The sequence below is a fragment of the Oryzias latipes genome, chromosome 24 (genome assembly GCF_053564925.1).
Source record: "Oryzias latipes strain Hd-rR chromosome 24, Olatipes_Hd-rR_3.1".
Classification (NCBI taxonomy): domain Eukaryota; kingdom Metazoa; phylum Chordata; class Actinopteri; order Beloniformes; family Adrianichthyidae; genus Oryzias; species Oryzias latipes.
Genome location: NC_136260.1, coordinates 25,177,127 through 25,190,000, shown reverse-complemented (window position 1 = coordinate 25,190,000; position 12,874 = coordinate 25,177,127). Strand labels below are relative to the sequence as shown.

Below are 12,874 nucleotides of genomic sequence, written 5' to 3'. Positions count from 1 at the left end.
CCTAACCCCTAACCCTAACCCTAACCCTAAACTGTTCACTATAAGGACAAAAGCAGCATCCAACCTCAGCCATTCACACTGAAATCTGACTGGACACCCCATCTGCTACTCTCCCACCACAAATTAACCGTTTAATAGACCAGGATATTTCATACTTTGAGAATGATTTTAAAATCATTCATAACACTCCAAATTTGAGTGGTGAGGAAACCAAAGCTCTAAAAGAATTAGCCCAAAATAATGATATAGTTATTAAACCAGCCGATAAGGGCAGTCTAACAGTAATTATGGATAAAAAAGATTATTTATATGAAGGTTACAGACAGTTAAATGATGTAACTTATTATCATAAACTCAATAAACCCATTTATTTAGATACAATCCCTCTAGTAGATACAATTATTAATAACTTACTGAAAAAGAAATTTATTAATAAAAAACAAAAAACTTACCTGCAGGGCAACTCGCAACCGAGGCCCAGACGTTTTTATATGTTACCCAAAATCCATAAAGATCCCCAAAAATGGACCGTTCCATCTAAAATTCCTCCTGGCAGACCCATTGTTTCAGACTGTGAGAGTGAAACCTATTATACAGCAGAATATTTGGATTTTTTTCTGAATCCGTTATCTAATAAACATGACAGTTACCTTAAAGATACATATCATTTTATTGAAAAAATTAAACAACTAGTAATCCCAGCAGACTCCTTTCTGTTTACTATGGATATTGATAGCTTATATACCAATATTGATCACAAAGAGGGCATTGACAGTATTAAAAGAATTTTTCAAAAATACCCGGACAAAAAACGACCAGATAAAGAATTACTCCAATTATTAGAGATTAATTTAAAAAGAAATGATTTTGAATTTAATGGGGAATTTTTTGTTCAAATTAAGGGCACAGCTATGGGCAAAAAATTTGCACCGGCTTATGCCAACATATTCATGGCAGAATGGGAATCCTCTGCACTACAGAAATGTGCTTTAAAGCCGCTCTGTTATTACAGGTACCTCGACGACATCTGGGGCGTGTGGACCCACTCTGAGCAGGAGTTTGGGACCTTCCTGGGGACTCTCAACAGCCACAACCCTTCCATCAAACTAAAATCAACATGCCACGCCTCTTCAGTCGACTTTCTAGACACAACCACATTTAAGGGAAGTGACTTTCACACCACACACAAATTGGACATTAGAGTTTATTTTAAACCCACAGACACACGTGCACTGTTACATAAAACCAGTTTTCATCCCAAACACACATTTGCAGGTCTGGTTAAATCCCAGCTGCTCCGCTTCCACAGAATCTGCACCCAACAGGCAGACTTTAAAAAGGCCACCAAAATTATTTTTTCGGCATTATACACAAGGGGTTATTCCCGCTCCTTTCTAAGAAAATGTTTTAAGTCATTTCAACAAATTAAACCTATTGATACAGCCCCCCTTTTACCCATTGTCACAACACATTCGGCAGTGAAGGAATTTATTTTTTGTGGTTCTTATTTCTCCTAGGTTTTTATCTTATCTTTATTTTTTTGAAGGTTTTCTTTCAGGTTTACTTTGTGTGGGTTTCAGTCATTTCAATTAAAAGGGACTTCCTGATAATTGCATATGTAAAGAGGTTTTGATGCTGCAGCGCCAAACTTATCCCCCTCCAGGAGAAAACAGTCTTTGATCTTCTAAGACCATCTGGAAGCCTTAACTGTAGATCTGACATGGACCAGAATTAAATTGTCTCCAGGATTCAATTTAAATCATGGGAAACCCTGGAGGTGTCAACTCGCATGACAAGGACAAAGGGTTGAGACTGACTGCCTGCGGAGAGGGATCCGGGCGGCTGTGCTGGACCCCCATGGGGACACCGTTGGTGGTCGGACAGTGGTCCGTCTTTGAAATAACCCCCCCTGGACGTTTGAAGCAGGAAGCCAGGACCAAATGCTGTAACTCCTAATATGGACGGACGAGGTAGGCAGGCTCCCTGCCAGCCAATCCGAGCGTCCAGAGGAGGAGTCTGGACGCCATGCTGTGCTACGAAGGAGGCGGCTGAAACCGAGATGTTAAAACAGCTGGATGGAGGAACTTTCCTTTGTTCCCAACAGGCTGACACGTTAAGACGTTTGTAATTTGGCGCTGTGCAAGCTCTGAAACTTTGGGAAACCGGATATCTGTTTTATTTTGTTTTACTCTGTTTTAGAAATATTGTTAGGGAAATAAATGTGTTAATCTTTAATCCGGCCGAGTTCCGTGGTTTCTCCTTCTCGACTTTATTGAACATGCAACAAGGAAAAGTAATCTCAAAGCGACAGATTATACTTTTCCAACATTAATTGGTGACCCCGACGTGATAAGTTGGGGAGGAACGCGGATCGCAACGCGGATTAGACCGGTTGAACCGGAACATAGTGGTTTATAACGAGATCTCTGAGACTTTCGGCGAAAAGTCGGTGACGCTTCCCCCTCACGTGGTCGATTTCCCTCGGGGCCCCATCATCAACAAGGTAAGCAGGAACCTGTTCATAAATTCTGCATATTGACAAGGTTATTCTCTTAGTGAATAACTAAAATTGTGGGGAAGTGGATTGTGTGAGCGGCATAGCGCACCTATAAGTTTTGTGGTTCACCCTCCTGAAACAGCGAATTGGACTGAGGAAATTTATGAAATTGAATCTAAGGAAATTGTGCAGGTTTTGTGTCTGTTCAGCCTGTCAAAAATTGAATAAACACTAAATTGGGAGCGTGTGATATTTGGATTACGTTAAAATTTAGTAGGTTTTGCGACTGTTTGAGCCTGTACGAAATCCCGTACGAAAACAACAGTATTACTATAGGAACTAATTTTGCGCGTTTTAGGGTTTTCGGAAACACCAGGAAGGCGGCGAACCTTCACAAATTATTTTTATGCGGAGAGAAACCACAGAGAGATTCACAATAAAAATGAAAGGTGCACTAGATAGAAAAAATGAGGAAACCGGTGTATTTTGTTTTGACGACAGACCACGTGACGAGGACAATAGCGGTGACGGTGACTTGAATGATGCTGAATGGGCGAGAATGTATGAGATTTTGGAAAGCCAGGTGTTGGGTGGAATAGAGAAGAGTAAGAGAGAGAAGGAGAGAGTGAAATTGCGTGATGTGTGGGTTCAGATGGATTTGAAACGGACTGAAAGTTGGTTGACGTTTAGTCAGCAGTTATGAAAGAATGAGGATTGTGTGATGAAACAGGTTCGGGAGTTGGAGGTGAAGGTAAAAGAAGGATCATGGATGGAAAGGATAGGACATAAACGGAGACACAAGGAAGCTGATGAAATTAGACGCGTGCTTCATCAGTTAACTCTTGCTGCTACAGCATTAGCTGTGGTAAAGGCGGAGCAGGAGAGTCATGAATCTCCTGTGAGGCCATCTTCCCCCAAAGCCCCCCTCCCTCTTTACCCTCCCCTTCCAGTAGAGACAGAAACCCCTCCTGTTGCTTTTCCCCCTCCTTATGCTTCACAAAACATGTACCCAATGTTGAAAATTTGTGGTGAAGTTGCTTGTGACATGGATGAAGATTTAACCCCTGAGGAAAAACAGCATGTAGCCCTCATGCTGCGGGAGAGACGATCCAAAAGGGGTGACAAAGTAGCAGACCTCCCCCGAGATCTCATGAATCCTCAGCCAGAAACCCCCCCTGGGCCATGGGTAAGTTATGCAGGCGCATGCGCTTATCCTGACTCTAACAGTCCTCCAGTCTCACAGGTAGAAGCTGAGACACCAGTGATTGACCCTCAGGTCCAACAGATCCTGCAAGCATATGAGAACCGCACTGTGCATCTTGAGAATGCATTGCAGCGCCTGGCAGGTCAGTATCAATCACCAGCTGAATTCAAAAAATGTCAAAGGTTGATATTTCCAGAACAAAAAGGCGACAAATCTGAGGAGGAGGAGGAGGAGGAGGAGGATGAAGACTCTCCATGCAGACCACGTGTCCCTGTCACCAATCAGGATTTGACGCAGGTAAGTAGACTACAATACAATTTACGACCCAGAAAAGGTAAGAAAGGTGGGGACTCAAAACATATGTTTCCTATGATAGCGACGGGAGCTGGTGTGCCTATTTATCAGCCCCTTCCGCTTAAGGATGTGTCGACACTTGGTGAACGTTTACCACGTGTGGCGAATGGTGGACGTAACTTCCTCCAGCAATTATGTATAGTTATGCAGGGTCATGTTCCCTGTATGGGTGATTTGAGACAGATTTTGGGCATAACAGCAACAAATACTGAGATCCAGTCTATAGAACAGCGTGCGGATGTGCAAGACCTTCCGGACTCCACTCTTTTAGTGGAGGTTCAAGGTCCAGTTTTTAATACCATCAGAGAACTTTTTCCAGATCCACAGACTGCAGCTCCATCCTGTTTCCCCTTCACAGGTAAGGACCCCAACACATTTTACTCAGAGTGCGTCCAGAAATGGACAGACAGCACGGGCAGAGATCCCAGCCTGTCACCTCCTGAGACAGTCATGTTTAGGACTGCAATCCTGGCAGGATTGCTTCAGGATGTGCAGGATTCATTAAAAGCAGACCCAGACTTGATGGCGAGTGATGAGGGTTGTTTCAAAAGGCATTTGGGTTATCATTGCAAAGCACATTTGGACAAAAAGGACAAAGCGGAGGGAGAGATTGAACAGCTAAAAACACAGTTGTTAAAACTCCAACTAGCACAGGCTCGTAAAGAATCCACTCAGGATAAACAAGATAAAAAGGAGGTTAAAAAAGAAAATAACATGATGAGTCAAATATCCCCAGAACCAGCAGCGATTATGTGGCAGGCGCCGGTTTACGGAGACCGAGGCAGGAGAAGTGGTGCATATCCTGGAAGACGTGGACCACCCAGGGGACCCCCGCCTGCAGCAGCTAGAGATGCATGCTTCATCTGTGGTGCTCTGGATCATTGGGCAAAGGACTGTCAACTCAGAGGTACCCAACAGCGGCAGGATGCACACTCCAGAGGCAGAGGGCGTGGCGGACACTCACGGCCGCTCCAAGCCCCTCCTCCACCTTGGCAGGGACCACAGGAGTGGCAAACCGGACAATACCACTAGGGGTGCCCAGGAGCCTTGGGACCACTTGGTGATGCAGGAGCCATGGTCCCTTTCAAACTCAGAGGTAATCATATGATGGGATTAGTGGATACTGGAGCGACTTGTTCCTCTATAAACTGTCAGTTACCTACATCTGCTCTGACAAATGAACATATGAACTTTGTTGGCTTCTCTGGGACACCTCAAAACCTGCAAAAGACCATCCCACTCACTTTTGAACTGGCTGGTCAGAAGGTGAAACATTCATTTGTGCATTCACCACATACACCTGTGAATCTGTTGGGAAGGGACATTCTTGTCAAAACAGGTGCCAGCATCCTGTGTTCTCCAGATGGGATACAGATCACCTTCCCGAATGGACATGTTCTGACTGGATGCCATGCTACACAATATGAGGGACAGTGGTTGCTGCAGCCTCAAGCACAGCCAACCCCCACTGCTGACATCTACTGGGCCCTGTTGGATCCGGAGACCCCTGAAACGCCAGGTGTTTTTTATGAATTTCAGGTGTGGAAATCCTGGATCTTGTCTTTAAAGCCATATTTCCCGCCTCCAGATGACCTGCACTGCACACTTTATTACGACAGAGAGGATGATCAACTATATCAGGAAGCATTTCATCAGGTTGAAGGCCATACGTGGCATTTAACTTCCACTGATATATATATTGGTCCGGAGGGTGTAGCAGCTCATTGTGTATTAACACACACACAAATGCAATGGTATCGGATGTCAGACACAGCGGTGCCACACATATCATTAGCATTATCCCCTGGTCATGAGGCTCGACAACTCGGACCCATGACTAAGAGGGGCGTGAACAACACAGACTGGCAGGATTGTGCTCATTCAGGTGTCCAATTTTCTCCATCTTCAAAAATGTACAGAATAACTTTGCCTTTGACTACTAACTCCTCAATACTGGAGCATGTATGCATTGCCAGACATCATGGAAGGGAGAAGACGGATCATGAAGATGCAGAGGGGTTATTAAAAACGCTCCCTGAGTCTTTATGGTCTGTCGGTCCATTTGATGTTGGTTCATGCTCCACCATTCCCCCGGTGGAGATTCAGGTAACTGCAGGAGCCAAGGTGTTCAGACCACAATACCGCTGGGTGAAGGATGCAGATGAAGGGATGGAGGAAACTCTGACTGGTTTGTGGAAATCTGGTGTTATTGAGCATTCGCAGTCGTCATGGTGTACTCCTTTGCGACCGGTTTTGAAAGCAGATGGTGAAACATATCGAATGGCACATGATTTAAGGGCTGTGAATGATGTCACCATTACTCCAGTCCTTCCTGTGCCTGATCCACATCGCATGCTGTCAATTTTAACCCCACAATGTGTGTGGTTCACTGCTATTGATTTAGCAAATGCTTTCTTTTGTATTCCGTTACATGAGAACAGCAGACATCTATTTGCATTTCAATATAAGGGCGTCCGCTTGCAGTACACTCGCTTGCCACAAGGTCTTAAAAACTCTCCTGGCATTTTCAATCAGTGTTTGAAATCTTGTCTACAGGATTTTGAGTTGCCAGAAGGTTGTGTTTTGCTGATGTATGTTGACGATCTCTTGCTAGCAGCTCCCACTGCGGAAACCTGCCTTCAGGCGACGAAGGATCTTCTCCTGAAGTTGTGTAATTTAGGTTTTAAAGTGTCTAAAAAGAAATTGCAATGTTGCAGACGAGAGGTTACATTTCTTGGCAGAATTGTTTCTAGCACGGGATCATCAATGTCTACGGAGCATAGAATGTCTATTTTGCAGCATAAGCGTCCGGAGACAGTCAGAGACATGTTGGCTTTCTTAGGTCTTTGTGGTTACAGTAGACATTTTCTTCCTTGTTTTGTAGAACGTACTGCCTCCTTGAGGTCAATAATTAAAGAACAGGGTGTAACTAACCTCACAGCCGTGTTAAACTGGACAGCAGAAACTGATGAGATTTTTGTGACATTAGTGCAGGACATGGCATGCGCGGCTGCTCTCGCACCACCAGATTATACTCAGCCGTTTTATCTTGATGCTTCTATGACACCCACAGTTGTTAATGCTGTTCTTTTTCAGAAGAATCAGGGTAGACGGGATGTGCTGATGTATTGTAGCATCTCCCTGGATGCTGTTGAAGCCCGCGCACCGCTTTGTACTCGCTATGCTGCAGGGTTAGCAAAAGTCATTCTAAAAACAGCACACATTGTGATGTCGCATCCTTTGATAATTTTGACAGAACATTCAGTCACATCGTATGTTGCGTCATCTTCTTTTACACTGTCATCTTTGAGACAGACGAGGCTCATGAAAACTTTGACAGCTCCAAATATTCAATATCAACACTCGGGGATTAATATGTCAGAGGGAATTTCTGTGGACCCTCACTCTTGCTCTGTAGCTGTGGCGAAGGAGCTGCGAACTAGGCCTGACTTGGAGACAAAGCCTCTTCCAGCAGGAAGGATTTTCTTTACAGATGGTTGCTGTTTCCGCTCCAAAGCTGGACCCCTTCAGGCAGCAGCTGCTGTGGTTGAGTTTTCTGGAGGTAAGTTCATCACTTTGACTGCACAAACTTTGACAGTTAAGCCGTCAGCACAGGCAGCAGAAGTTCTGGCCCTGTGCCTGGCCCTTGAAGCTGCATCTGGAGAGCAGGTAACAGTATATTCGGATTCTGCTTATGCTGTGTCAGCTGCATTGTTGGATCTCGCTGCATGGAAAAGGAACTCTTATCTTACAGCAAGAGGTGAGCCCATAGCTCATAAGGATCTGATGCAGCGACTGGATCATGCGCTGCAAATGCCTTCCGGAGTGGCGGTGGTCAAAGTTCCGGGTCACAGTAAAGGTAATTCTTTAACAACAAAGGGAAATAATGCTGCTGATGCGGCTGCGAAGGCAGCAGCAGGGTACAACCCCACACTTCAAATGGTAAGTGTTTACACACCACCTTAGCTGTTGGAGAGTCCCACGCATGATGACCTGGTGACCTTGCAATCCAAAACCTCGCCAGAGCAGAGATCCTATTGGCTTCAAAGAGGTGCAGTGAAAACCTCGGATGGATTGTGGGTTGGTCCGTATGGCCAGCCTGTGGCACCAGACGGGCCTCTTCTCCAGCAAGTCCTTAAGGAGAGCCATGGCCCGGCGCATTTAGGTCCATCTGTTATGATGACAAAGCTGTGCATGTGGTGGCATCCCAGGTTACGTGATGTATGTCATGCTTATGTGCAAAACTGTACGGTTTGTCAGTCCTACAATGTTAGGCCCACCCTAAAACCTTTGCCAGGAACTTTTGATCCTGCCCCCTGGCCAGGAGCTGAGATTGTGATGGATTTCACTGACATGATCAACCCCGTGCAAGGTAAGCGGTATTTGCTGGTTATCGTTGATTCCTTTTCAGGATGGCCGGAAGCCTATCCTTGCAAAAAAGAGGACTCCCTCTCTGTGATCAAAGCACTGGTAAATCATTACATACCCACACATGGTTTCCCTGCAAAAATTAGGTCTGACAATGGGACCCATTTTAATGGTAAGCACCTACAGCAAGTTGAAGCATCTTTTGGTTTGCAACATAAGTTTGGCTGTGTTTACCATCCTTCTTCGCAGGGCTCTGTGGAACGTATGAATCGCACGTTGAAAGAAAAGTTGGCAAAAATATGCACCTCCACTAATTTAGATTGGGTGACTGCTCTTCCATTAGCTTTGTTGGCTGTCAGACAATCAGTGAATCGCAGAACAGGTTTCTCTCCGTTCGAACTTTTGACCGGTAGATTGATGCCAGGTCCCTCGTCGACTATTAGACCTTTAGACGACGCACACTCCCCCAACAGGTCCTTAGTCACATATTGGAAAATGTTGCATGCTTTCTCATCCGCTTTTTCTGCGCAGGTTCGAAAGAAGGACGTGCCCCCAGCTGACCCACCAGGTGCAGACCTAGCTGACTGGACGCACGTTTACGTGAAAGCCTACAAGAGGAAGTGGTCAGAGCCTAGGTGGACGGGCCCCTATCGTGTTACTGCTCGAACGACGTCTGCTGTGCAGCTCCAAGGCAGACACAACAAGTGGTACCATTACTCCATGTTAAGACCTTGCCTTTCACAGGAACGTGGACGGGACGCCAGTTAAATCTGAACGGGACACTGAACTGTTTGTTGTTAAAATTTTTGCTTTCAATTTCTAATTTTTCATTTATATTTTTCCATTCATTTCTATTTTTTCGTTTATAATTTTACATTTAATTTCTATTTTTTCATTTATATTTTTACATTTCTCTTTTTATATTCAATTTCTATTTTTTCCGTTTGTATTTTCTATTTTGATTTTACTTTTTGCATTCCATTTCCATTTTAACTTTCTACATATATTTTTACTATCGTTTTATATTTCTGTGTTGTGTGCTTTGCCCATGTCTGTGTCTAATGTGTTTTCTTCCGCTAGTGGACTGGGATTTTCCCAGTCCAAGAGAGGGAGATGGACATTAGCAGGTATTAGTTTTGTTGTATTTTTAATATTTCTTGTATGGTTCACCTTTTCTGATGTACAAACCCACAGGCAGACAACTACAGGACATGACAGAACCAGGCGCAATGCATTTTATGATATCTGGACTTATACCAGGGAAGCTGAACAATTAATGTGTGGCTCTCTGGCGCCCCCTGTAGCATTCCCTTATTTTTGCTACAATTCTAATCAGACCATGGATGTGTTGATTATAGCACCAAAGGGGAATTTTAAACATAATCACTGGGGAACAGCAAGTGAGTGGCAGGGTTATCATTGGTACATCCGAGGATTGTCAGGGGATGAAGGATGGGGATCTATATTTAGATCCACAGCAGAATCATCTTGGGAGAAAGGTACCTTTGGTTGGACACCCCAGGCTCAACAATGGTCCAGAATCATTTCTAATTTTACAGTTTCAGATTCATTTTTTACTTTCCGTGTGAACACTACTGGTCAACTTTTTCCTACACCAACAAAGGGCTACATCACTTTTTTCTCACGATTACTTATTTGTGCATGGGCAAATGGAAAAGATCCGTGTTGGCAGCTTATGTTCTGCCCAGACTTCAATGCCACCACCCCCACCCCCGTAAGGACAGTGTCAGGTGTCGGTCCGGCCAGACAGGTTAAAATCATAGAAGGTACTCCTTCTCCAGACAATTGGTTCCAAGCTATAACAGGTATTAGTGCAGACGCTAATAACTGGTTGTTAATGGTAGAACAGGCAGCTAACACAACCAACGCTGATTGTCTGGTTTGTATGGGCCCCAGACCTTTACTTAAGGTGGTGCCTGCCACTGTTACATCACAATGTATTGCAGACATCATGGTCAATTCAATTCCTAACAAATTACAATGTAATGACTTAAATCAGTATTATCCAGTGGTCCCCAGCGAGAAAGGTAAGCCCATTTTTGACAGGAAAGTAGCCAAACAAAATTTCTCATGTTTTGAATTTTCAGAGGATAAAGGTATTATGTCTTTGGGAAAAATTGATTATGACTGGTGTAATAATATTCAAACCTTCAGTAACCTATTTCCAGAGCTGACCTCTGGATTTGGTGCGGGACGGATCAGATTTTTGACAGGTTACCTATGAATGCATCAGGACGTTGTGCTTTAATATCGCTATTACTCCCTGTGTATGTTCAACCTTTTGCTTTATCAGATTTCTTAGCTGTGGTGGAACAAAAACACGACTCAAAGCCAACCTGGAGGAAGCGATCAACTCATTGGAATGATGCGGATCCAACTTATATTGACGCATTAGGTGTGCCCCGTGGTGTGCCTGATGAATATAAATTAGTCAATCAGGTGGCAGCCGGTTTTGAAAGTATTTTTCTATGGGTAACTCCGAATAAAAATGTTGATAGAATTAATTACATCCATTATAATGTTCAAAAATTAGGAAACTACACTATTGCAGGGTTTGAAGCAGTTCATGAACAGTTAAAGGCCACATCACTAATGGCATTCCAAAACAGAATTGCGTTAGACATGTTATTGGCGGAGAAATCTGGAGTTTGTGGTATTTTTGGGGATCAATGTTGTTCTTTTATCCCCAACAATACACAGTCAGATGGAAAATTGACAGTGGCGATTGAAGGTATGCGCACATTGAATAACAAAATGAAGGAACATGCAGGCATAGATACATCTATGTGGGGTGACTGGCTAAAAATGTTTGGTCCATGGAAAACTTTAGTCTCATCCGTTCTCGTTGCAGGAGCAGTTTTTTCAGCGATTCTCACACTCTGTGGTTGTTGTTGTATTCCCTGCCTTAGGACCCTTATGACACGCCTCATAGAGCAGGCTCTGGGAGAAAAGGTGTTTTCTTTTCTTTATAGGAAGTGTTATCTTTGTTGTATTTTTTACCTTTTTACTTTTATATTTTGACTTTTTTAAATTTGAATTTGACTTTTATATTTTCACTTTTTTAAACTTAAGTTTGACTTTGAATGTTTTATTTTTCTGTACTTTTATATTTGGCTTTTTTAAATTTAAATTTGACTACTATTTCATGTATTGTTCTTTGTAAATGCCAATGTACCAAATATCTAGTGAAGCATAAGTATCCTTAGGGATGGTCGCTGATGGGGCACAAGACCGTAGCGAGAATTTTCCCTGTCCAACTGAACGTTTCTTAAAGATGGTTAATGCAAGCTCTGACAGGTTTTCGCTCCTACACTTATGAACAAATCATTCACATCTTTGAAGGGCACATTGGTTCTGATAAAGATTGTGAGGGCGAGAGACCACAGCTGTTTTGATTGCATGATGTGATGATGTGTTTTTATTTTTTGTGTGACCTCACTTCGTGAGGTCAAGAGAGGGAAACTGAAGGAATTTATTTTTTGTGGTTCTTATTTCTCCTAGGTTTTTATCTTATCTTTATTTCTTTGAAGGTTTTCTTTCAGGTTTACTGTGTGTGGGTTTCAGTCATTTCAATTAAAAGGGACTTCCTGATAATTGCATATGTAAAGAGGTTTTGATGCTGCAGCGCCAAACTCATCCCCCTCCAGGAGAAAACAGTCTTTGATCTTCTAAGACCATCTGGAAGCCTTAACTGTAGATCTGACATGGACCAGAATTAAATTGTCTCCAGGATTCAATTTAAATCATGGGAAACCCTGGAGGTGTCAACTCGCATGACAAGGACAAAGGGTTGAGACTGACTGCCTGCGGAGAGGGATCCGGGCGGCTGTGCTGGACCCCCATGGGGACACCGTTGGTGGTCGGACAGTGGTCCGTCTTTGAAATAACCCCCCCTGGACGTTTGAAGCAGGAAGCCAGGACCAAATGCTGTAACTCCTAATATGGACGGACGAGGTAGGCAGGCTCCCTGCCAGCCAATCCGAGCGTCCAGAGGAGGAGTCTGGACGCCATGCTGTGCTACGAAGGAGGCGGCTGAAACCGAGATGTTAAAACAGCTGGATGGAGGAACTTTCCTTTGTTCCCAACAGGCTGACACGTTAAGACGTTTGTAATTTGGCGCTGTGCAAGCTCTGAAACTTTGGGAAACCGGATATCTGTTTTATTTTGTTTTACTCTGTTTTAGAAATATTGTTAGGGAAATAAATGTGTTAATCTTTAATCCGGCCGAGTTCCGTGGTTTCTCCTTCTCGACTTTATTGAACATGCAACAAGGAAAAGTAATCTCAAAGCGACAGATTATACTTTTCCAACAGCAGCCACGTGCAGGATGGTGAGAGTCCTCAGGAGGAACTTCCGGGATCTTGTTCAGAGCCAGGGGCTGCTCGAGGAGCACAGATTTCTGCCAGCCTACAGGAGAAACAAAAATCTTA

General features: G+C 43.8%; 1 long non-coding RNA gene across 1 annotated transcript; it reads left to right on the top strand.

The window, feature by feature from the left end:
* The first annotated feature begins 101 nt into the window (after positions 1-101).
* On the top strand, positions 102-12,663 carry LOC144990017 (uncharacterized). The gene is made up of 2 exons (XR_013653940.1): positions 102-2,503; positions 8,955-12,663. It is a non-coding gene; the product is annotated as an uncharacterized LOC144990017 (long non-coding RNA).
* The last annotated feature ends 211 nt before the right edge of the window (positions 12,664-12,874 follow it).